The following is a 10,634-nucleotide window of genomic DNA, read 5'->3' as shown; positions in this document are numbered from 1 at the left end:
CAGAGATGTAGTTCAAAATCTATCGTCCTGCCGGAAGAGAACATCTATTGCCCAGACATGTAACAAAAGAGTATGCGCCGGAAATCAAACTTGTAGTATTACTTGGGGGAGCTCAAGTCCCTGACCTGTACATATTCAGAAGCCTCTTGCTACATTAGAAATTTGGCTACACTAAAATAGACTCTCAATATGTACATGATTCAATCAATTAATATGCTTATGATATAGTCGACTTAAAAAGTTAGATCGTTTGCTTTCAAAGCAAATAGTTTGTATTGATGGAAGAATAGATCCGGAGGCCATAGGTTCACTAGAGGTATCTCTCTCGAAAAGAAGGTAAACGACATGCTACAAATTACAGTTGGGCAATTAACAAGAATAGTAATGAGTATGACTATGATCATTCATGGTATAATCTCATATAGGCATTACGTCTGTGACAAGTGTCCAACTGCATATACTATACTACTACTACTCCACCCCAAGACCGTTATTCAGCATGCATCTCAAAGTATTAAATTCATAAGAAATAGAGTGATGTTTTAAGAAAGATGACATAATGTAGATAGAAAGATATCAATAAGACAAAACCCCATCGTTTTCGCCTTAGTCGAAACAATACAAATATGTGCCTTCTCCGCATTCTGTCACTAGGACATAGAAATCACCGCAAGTTGAACCCACTAGTATACAACACACTCTCTGAAGGTCTACTGATCAATCTTGGCCAAAGAAGACAAATAGATCGGAAAGCATTCATAGCTACTTAATTATGCAACAAATAAATCTCAAAAGATTCAATAAACAATCTGATCATAAACTCACAATTCATCAAGTCCCAACAAACACACAAGAAAATTACATTGGATTGATCCTAGTCACACAAGAGAAAGAAGGGGAACATGGTATTGAAGATCGAAAAAGAGAGAGAGAACCATCTAGCTATTAATATTGACCCACATGTCCAAAAGGAACTACTCACACATTGTCATAAAGGCAGCAAGGTTAAGAGAGCCTGCAGATAATTGTTTCCCCTCAAGTCGAACTCCGAAACAGGGCTCCAGATGGGATCTCTTTGGAATAGAGGCTTGTGGCAGCGATATTGCTCCTCTTAAGGAACGGTGTTTATAGGAATTTATGATGGTGGATTTAGGTAAAAAAGTGGCTCAGGGGGCGCACAAGCCTAGGATGGTGCAACCACCCCCTGCCCACATCACCTGGGCTTGTGGGGCCTTCGTGACTCCTCTCGACGTCTTTCGAAGCTTCAAGTGCTCCTTTTGGTACATAAAAATTGTCAAAAATTGGCATCGTGTTTGGACCTTCATTGGTATTGATTTTCCGCGAGACAAGAAACAATCAAAAACAGGAACTGGCACTGGGCACTACATTAATAGGTTAGTCAAGAAAAAAAATATGAATTGTATAAAATTACATGAAAGTGATAACATAATAGCATTTAACAATAAGAAATGATAGATGTGTTTGAGATGTATCACTTGACTCAACCCATTGCCTTATCGGATTACTCACACATGGCGATCGGATCGCAAGATAAACTCATTGAAGACGACATAAAGATGAATGATTGATTGATAATATGTCTTACAATAGTTGCTGGTTGCGATGCACCAATTGCAAGCTTCACTAACCTTGAGAGAATGGCTGCGGTGATAAAGGTGGCAACGACTATGGAGATGAGATGGGAAATGGTGGCGTCTAGGGTTGGAAGATGGCTTCTCTCTGCTTCGCAAATGGTGGCTCTCCCATTGAGATTCTGACGTGGCCCCCTTCATGGAAGTTGTTCAGGTGGAAGCCCGGGTGCCGACTGCGCGTGCTACGACCACCGGTATGGGCGTGTGTGCTCGTAGCATGTGCCGTCTTGCGCTCTAGAAAGCTTGTTGCGCCTCCTATTAACTTGTCTCTTCACCAAACTTCATATTTCCTTCTATGCGATGATATTCTTCCATGTTTGAGCCCATTTCCCGTGGAAACACATTAAACAAATGATTTCGTAATTTCTTGCATTCATTAGTCATTAGTATTGGTATTGGAGTGATTCTCTCATAAATTCTGGGATTATTGAGTTTAAATAATGGTGAAATGAGCGCAAAAATATCGCTCATCACTTATGAGTTGCATAGAAAAACAAAATGAGGTAATCTATAATTATCAAGAGTGCTACCATACTTTGCTATTATAGGTCACCATTTTTTTGTGCATACTAGGCTTGAAAATATTTGCCTAAAGAATCTAATCGATTTATTGTGCATGTACTAGATTTTTTGTAGATTATTAAATTCATTTTCCAAGGTTTTCTTATTAACAATCTCCATGGATCTCGCGAGCAGAAGAGAAATCACTCATTTGTTTTATATTATTATGCAAGAAAAACTTGGTTGTGCAATCGGTTTATCTTTCCTTTCCACAATGGTTCAATAAATTATGTAATCACATGGAAAACATAAGTTCCATAAAAGTCTTCTCTTTCTCATAGAATCACCAACCAAGAGCAGAAGACTTCCAGAAAGTCTAGGAAGCATCATATCGAGACGTGCGGATACTATTATTTCGCAATTTGTTACAGAATATATTATTCCACACTCCTAATAAAGTGTACAAAATACAACAAACTAGTGTGTACAATGTATTAAAAAAGTGGGAATCTTTTGAATTGATAGTAAAAAAGTTATTCCAAAACTAGTACATATGAATATGTTCTTTTGTGTTCAATGATGTCATTAGCTACGTTGACGACGACAAGTCTATATTGTAGAGATCAGGTTTCATCTCGTGGCCCCATGGCTAGTCTGCATTCAAAATGTTGGCTTATTTAATGTGTGCCACAACACAACATAGTGCCTACTTCTTTGCCTAGTCATACCAGTGAGCTCGGAAGTTCGATGGCACCATGGATCCACCAAGTTACAACAAGTATGATTAGGCCAACATTGATGAGTATTCATAAATGAATTCTTGATCCTTCCCAATCCCAACGACATACATGCAGGCCCTCAATTGGCAGCCATGTTTGTGCATACTACATATGCTACACCAAAGTGGTCCTGATAGCTTATTTATATGGCATCATCTTAGGATGGACACATTCCAATGTGCCTTTGACATGGAGATGGACATTGGTGCTGCCATCAAAATTAGTGATGCTGAGTGAAGTCGAATCTTTCCTTCTCAACCACCCTTGTGTAGTATGCAATCAGCTCAAAGTCATAAGGTCTTTAAATAACTTGAAAACAATAAGTAAACCGAAATGTAGGTTAATGTCTAGCCATACATATGCCATTTTCTAGCCTCAAACAGCTGTGTCCACTTGTAGTCTCGATGTTGACCTTCCTGTCATGCTTCTCCGCATCTGTAATATGAAACTTTGTGTAAATTTTAAAACTTGTATTTGTATGCTATTTTCCTAAATACTAGTCACCTGAATTCCAAATGACTAATAAAACTTAAAATCCCCCCATTAAAATGATACAATTTAGTGCAATATTATTGTAATTGTATTACATATGTTATATATGAAGTAAGATGGAGATGGAGATAATTAGATATTGAACCAAAGGCTCAAAAAATGAAATATACATTTAAACATTAGTCGCGTTCGTTTTATTTACATGTCGCGAGCTTCGTAGTAGGAGACATGCTGCTATTACATGCCGCGAACCAACAGTGATATGGAACCAAAAGCTAGTAGCGTTCAAACAGGTCAACACTACAAGAAATATGTCAACTTATGACCACCACTATTAGTCACTAAAAGGTCACAAATTTCCATTTATGACCTTTTTGTGACCAAAAACAGAAGGTCAAAAGCTGGCCGTCGTAAACTGACTATAGCGACCTTTCTTCTGGAATGGTCAAAGACGTTTACGACCAAAATATTCCTACTGTGGCGTTTTGGTCACTAGCAACCTCCCCCAGGCCACGTAGGCATCCAGCGTGGCAAGCTGATGTGGCACAAGATTCAGCCCGGTCCAATTCGGTTTTCTACATGGGCCTAGCCCAACAATTCGGCCTATTTGTGTTTTTTCTGTCTGTCAATTTTTGGTTGGGTTCATGCGCCAAGCCCAATATTGCAGCCTTTTTATTGTTGGGTTGTGGCCTTTTTGTCTAAACGAATTTAGTTTTTTCCAAAAGAAGGGTCCACTAGTCAGAAGGGTCCCAATTGTCAGGTTCTAGTAATAGGTTCCCATTTGTCATGTTATGGTAAGTGAGTCCCACTTTTCTATATTTTTGCAATTAGATAATCTGATTCAAAAAGAGCCAATAAGGCATAATATTCCATACAATAGCCAAATAAAGTACATTACAATCCTGTACACCCAAAACTGAGATAGTATATTACAACAGCCAAGCAAAGTACATAGTAAAAATCTGGTATTCAGCTATAAAATACAACTAAATATACACATAACTAGCTCCAATGAGCCAAAACGCATTCTGGGTCTGGTTTTTTTTCAGGATTCTTCTTTCTACAGCTCCTATACACCCAACTTTTGAAGAATGAAGGCCAGCACCTGAAAATAATATGAATAGTTAGAAACATAATCAAGTGAAAAATTTGTTGCAGAACTTTAGATTTAACAGGAAACCATGCATATAACATTCTCATAACAGCAAAAACTGAGATATATTTTGCAAACGATAAGTACCAGCACAGGGCAAGTTAACAGAACAGATGGATAGTACAACAAGTCAGGGAGCAATAAGACACAAGCCATATGCATTACAAGCAGTCAAACAGTTCAGGGAACAGCAAACAGTCAAACAGTTCAGGGAACAGCAAACATGCATGCATGCAATTGAAGTACGCACTAGTAGTTGTACAACACAATGCTAGGTTGGAGCAAATCATGATTAAGAAAACAATGGCAGCGGCATGGCATAATCAAATAATAATGTGAGCAAACAATTGGATATGAGTCACACTTGATCACATCAAAGAATGTGCTAGTAGTGTGCACTCACCAAAGAATGAATGAATCGCCATTGATTTGCTACACTCCAGCAGGGCCGTCACAGATTCTAGATCCTCGACATTCCAGCAGCAGCAATCCAGGGCCTTCTTCTCCTGCTCGTTCTTTTTCTCGTGGGGGTGCTCATTCTCCTACAACAGCAGCAACATCAGGTTAATGACAACAGCAGTTTGACAACAGCAGCAGGTCAATAACAACAGCATCAATTCCTGGGAATGCTTTAATTTAGTCCATTTCTTTGATCAACAACTTTGGAAAAATACAGTATGAATATGACTGTAGCAGCAGCAGCAAGTCCTACACTAAACTAAGCAATGATGATGTCTAACAACAACAATCATCATCAGCAAGTCCTAACTTAACAGCAGCAAAGAGAAGAAGAGAAGAGAGAAAAATAGAAGAAAAGAGATAAGAAGTTTCTATTAATGAAAAATAATTACTCATATTTTCAAATGAATCAAATGAGTAGCTCTACACTGCATGTTTAATCAAATGAGTAGTCCATTTTCATAAAACTTTTACACCTCCGTCAGATGTAAAACAAACAAGTCGCTCAGCTCTGTGTCAGATATAAAATAAATTACAACAAAATCATCTGTGTACAGGAAAGAATGTGCCTTGAGACTTAACAACATATCCATAAAAGGTGTATACATCTAATGTCAATTAAAATAAAAAATAATACTCATGTCCCTGATAAGATGATGCGATAAATCAGGCTAAACAATTACAACACCAGCAGCCCTTTCCAAAACTCTGCATGGCACGGTCAACACTAAGCAGTCAACACTAAGCAGTCTGCTTGAAATCAGCGTAACAAGTGACTATAACTATAGTCGTAGGCAACAGAACTGTTCCTATTGAACTTTTACAAGCAGACTAATAAACACATATGTTCGTTTTTCTTGTTTTCAGAGAAAAAACCACTTGAGCTGATTTTCCTTAACAGGTCAACAATGCATATGCAAGTAATTAGACAGAGAAGCAGCAAAAGAAGAAATTCATTCCGGTTAAAAGTATGGCATTTTGAAACCGATAGATGTTGTTTGCATTCAAATAACAGGTACATCCGTACATGTAAAGGACAACTTATAACCTGTATCTATATGTATGCATCACTTCCATTTGTACGTGCTAAGGCCAATTCAAACCCCTGAGACTAGCGGCATTGAATCATTTTACAGGGTAGAATCATTGTCCCAGATTAGTACACATGCAACTATTGCACTGCACGTACCAACATCGCATCAGGGAGCAGTCTAATCTAAATTTTAGCTGCTATTATAACGTGAAATTGATTTTGGGTTTGGCGTGTGTGACACTGACTACTACTGAAAAACTGGCCATGGCCATGGTGGTTAATGCGAACGAAGATGGGCATGGAGGGGATGAAGGGCAGGGACTTACTACTTCGATGTTTATCCTGTAGATGACGTGCAACCAGCGCTTCTCCCGGCTGCTGGCCCGGTAGGCCAAGGCGAGGAGCTGGCCCTTGCCATGCAGCTCGAGGCCGGCGGCACCGTCGGCGGCCACGCCAAAGACCGTGACGGCCTTGGACGTAGAAGAGGGAGCCGATGCTGCAGGCCGCCGCCACCCACAGGTAGGCCGCGCCGCCCCCGCATGCCGTGTACGCGCCTGCACACACAAAAAAACAGCAATCGATTAGTAACCAGGAAGGAAATTAGATGGCGATTCGAGATCAGGAAATTGACAGCACACGCTTAACATGGAGGGGACAGGGCGGGGTGTTTACAGAGGATGAGGAGGGAGCGGGCAGCAGAGATGGCGGGGAGGTCGACAAGGGAGGAGCGGAAGTGGAAGCCACTGGCCTGGTCGAGGAGGCTCTGCACGGAGGCGTGGTGGATGCCGGCGCGGAGGAAGTTGGAGAGGAGCGCGGGCGGGAGGAGAAGGCGAGGAGGACGATGAGGAGCCCGATGTGAGCCTGAGCAGAGGCGTGCTGGACGAGGAAGGGGCGAAGGCATCAGCGAGGAGCCAGCAGAGATGGCGGTGGAGGTGCGGTGCCGAGGGCGGGACGAGCACGGCGGCCATGCGACGGAGGCCTCCGGGACGGGCGGAGGAGCGGGTGGTGGTGCGCGGGCGCGGGCGGCGGTGTCGGATCTAAATCGGCGGGGTGGCGGCGGCGATGTGGGATCTGGAGCGCTAGGGTTCGTGGGGTGAGAGGGTGAGGGAGTTTTCTTTTTTCTTTTTCTTTTTTGAGACAAATAGGGGGAGCGGGGTGAGGGAGAAAGGGCTGCCGTCCGATCCGAGAGCATCCGACGGTGTTTGAGCACGATCCGCGTGACATGTCCATGGACCAATCAGAATCCAGTACACGTTATGACCTACTAAATTGGTCGTAATTGACTAAAAATAAGGTGTTAAACCATATTTTTTCAAAAAAAATGCCTTGAATCATATAAACAATTTTATGATATGAGAAATACAAAAAGAAACATTCTCATTGTGTCACCAAATGTGACATAGTTTTTAGGAAAACTAACAAACTTGTAATTGGAATAAGACAAATATCTTTTAAAAATTGTTATGAGAAATGAGTTTTTAGGGGGGGGGGGTCATTTTCTATTTTTGGAGTGCCAAAAATGTTTACAGCACCACTCCATTTTCCAAAACTATAAGACTGCATTTTATGTACAGTTGACCAAATCTTTAGATGTAAAATGCTTTCGATCCACCTCTTATTAAAAAGACAAATTATGTTTCAAAAAAGCATCTACCTCGGCATTCTTTTGTTTGTCATCTACTTTTTCACATGAAAAATTCAATTAAATGATCTCATATTATGCACAATGATGCATCTTGAAATGGCAAACAATGTTACCTAAGGAAGTTTTCATTTTCTTTGCACGGAAAATTCATTTTTCATTTTTTGAGTGCGCGAAAAGAGGTTTTTTTTTGTGAAGGACCTCCCAAATAATTGTTGCAAAATTGGACCAAATCATTTTTCTAAAATACTAGGCCATATTTAATGCACAATTGTCCAAATTGTTGGGTGTAAAAAGTTTTGATCCACCTCTCGTGAAAAAGACAAATTTTTGCCGATTCAGCTAGAAGCGGGTCAAATTTGAACTGCAGCTGCCTCATACTTTGCTATTTATTTTTTCCAAAAATCATTTCTAGGTACATAATTATCTATTTAATCATAGAAACACCAAAAAAATTCCAAGATTCAACCACTAGCTAGGAACGGTCATTCCCGCCGTTTTGACCGCATTTTGAAACGGGCATAAAAATTAAAAAAAATCAAAAAAATGGGAAAACTTTGCATTGTGTCATTATATGTGGCCATGTTCCCAGGAAAAATAACAAACTTGTAATACGACAATTATTTTAAAAAAGTGTTCTCAGAAATGAGCTATCATCTCTAAAGATTCATGGCTTTCAAGCCAAATGATCAATCTTATGGCCACATTCATGGCATATTTTGTTCAAATGATCTCATATTGTGCACAAGGGTGCATATTGCAATGGCAAACAATGTTGCCTAAGGAAGTTTTCATTTTCGTTGGACGAAAAAACCATTTTCCATTTTTCGAGTGCCCGAAAGGAGGTTTTTTTGTGAAGGAACTACCAAATAATTGTTGCAAAATTGGACCAAATCATTTTTATAAAATAATAGGCCATATTTAATGCACAATTGACAAAATGGTTGGGTGTAAATTTTTTTGATCCACCTCTCGTGAAAAAGACAAATTTCCACCGATTTAGTTGGAAGCGGGTCAAATTTGAACTGCAGCTGCCTCATGGTTTGCTATTTATTTTTTCCAAAAATCATTTCTAGTTACATAAGGACCTATTTAATCAGAGAAACACCAAAAAAATTCCAAGATTCAACCACTAGCTAGGAACGGTCATTCCCGCCGTTTTGACCGCATTTTGAAACGGGCATAAAAAATTCAAAAAAAAATCAAAAAATTGGGAAACCTTCGCATTGTGTCATTATGTGTGACCAAGTCTCCAGGAAAAATAATAAACTTGTAATACGGTAATTATTTTAAAAAAGTGTTCTCAGAAACGAGCTATCATGTGTGGAGATCAATGGCTTTCAAGCCAAATGATCAATCTTATGGCCACATTCATGGCATAGTTTGTTCAAATGATCTAATATTGTGCACAAGGGTGCATCTTGGAATTCCAAACAATGTTGCCTAAGGAAGTTTTCATTTTCTTTGCACGGAAAATTAATTTTTCATTTTCCGAGTGCCCGAAATGAGGTTTTTTTGTGAAGGAACTACCAAATAATTGTTGCACAAATGGACCAAATCAATTTTATAAAATACTAGGCCATATATAATGCATAATTGACAAAATGGTTGGGTGCAAAAAGTTTTGATCCACCTCTGATGAAAAAGACAAATTGTCGTCGATTCAGTTGGAAACGGGTTAAATTTGAACTGCAGCTGCCTCATAGTTTGCTCTTTATTTTTTTCCAAAAATCATTTCTAGGTACATAAGTATCTATTTAATCATAGAAACACCAAAAAAAATTCCAAGATTCAACCACTAGCTACGAACGGTCAAGCCCGCCGTTTTGACCGCATTTTGAAACGGGCATAAAAAATTCAAAAAAAATCAAAAAATTGGAAAACCTTCGCATTGTGTCATTATATGTGACCAAGTTTCCAGGAAAAATAATACACTTGTAATACAGTAATTATTTTAAAAAAGTGTTCTCAGAAATGAGCTATCAAGTGTGAAGATTCATGGCTTTCAAGCCAAATGATCAATCTTATGGCCACATTCATGGCATAGTTTGTTCAAATGATCTCATATTGTGCACAAGGGTGCATATTGGAATGGCAAACAATGTTGCCTAAGGAAGTTTTCATTTTCGTTGGACGAAAAAACCATTTTCGATTTTTCGAGTGCCCGAAAGGAGGTTTTTTTGTGAAGGAACTACCAAATAATTGTTGCAAAATTGGACCAAATCATTTTTATAAAATACTAGGCCATATTTAATGCACAATTGACAAAATGGTCTGGTGTAAAATTTTTTGATCCACCTCTCGTGAAAAAGACAAATTTCTGCCGATTCAGTTGGAAGCGGGTCAAATTTGAATTGCAGCTGCCTCATAGTTTGCTATTTATTGTTTCCAAAAATCATTTCTAGTTACATAAGGACCTATTTAATCATAAATACATGGTTTGGTGGCGATACGTCGAGGTTTGGGCGGTGGCCGAGGGCCCCAACTCTAGAGCGCGTAAACTCGCATGCCCGCCGCGTGGTCACCGTGTGACCGTAGCGTTGCCATGTGTTCTGGGCGGCCTAGGCATGTCTAGTGGGTTGGTCACTCCCCAGGTTGGTGCTAGGAAGAAAATTACAACATAAGATTCTCACGAGGAGACCAATTGATGCTCAAACATGAATTAGCAGCCAAGTGTTTGATTAGCGGTACGGGAAATGTACATGGCTAATGGGCGTGAGTTTTGGCTGAGGATGATCAGTTACTAAGAAGACCGTTTTCACAATTTTTCAGCTCAAAAGGAGGAGCCTAGGTGGTACTTGCTTTGCAAACCACCACACTGGACATAAATACGAATGTTGAAACTCGGCTCAAAATAATGAATGGATTGAGCTGGCATTTGGTGGAGGATGGTTATTTGGGCATAGGAAAGCACTGTAGAAAA

The 10,634-nt window shown here is 39.7% G+C and overlaps 1 pseudogene; it reads right to left on the bottom strand.

The window, feature by feature from the left end:
* Positions 1-4,237: 4,237 nt before the first annotated feature.
* On the bottom strand, positions 4,238-6,970 carry LOC123067289 (uncharacterized; annotated as a pseudogene).
* Between the last annotated feature and the right edge of the window lie 3,664 nt (positions 6,971-10,634).

The sequence above is a fragment of the Triticum aestivum genome, chromosome 3B, assembly GCF_018294505.1.
Source record: "Triticum aestivum cultivar Chinese Spring chromosome 3B, IWGSC CS RefSeq v2.1, whole genome shotgun sequence".
In the NCBI taxonomy this organism is placed as follows: domain Eukaryota; kingdom Viridiplantae; phylum Streptophyta; class Magnoliopsida; order Poales; family Poaceae; genus Triticum; species Triticum aestivum.
Note: the sequence above shows the minus strand (reverse complement) of the source record. Positions and strands in the feature narration are given on the sequence as shown.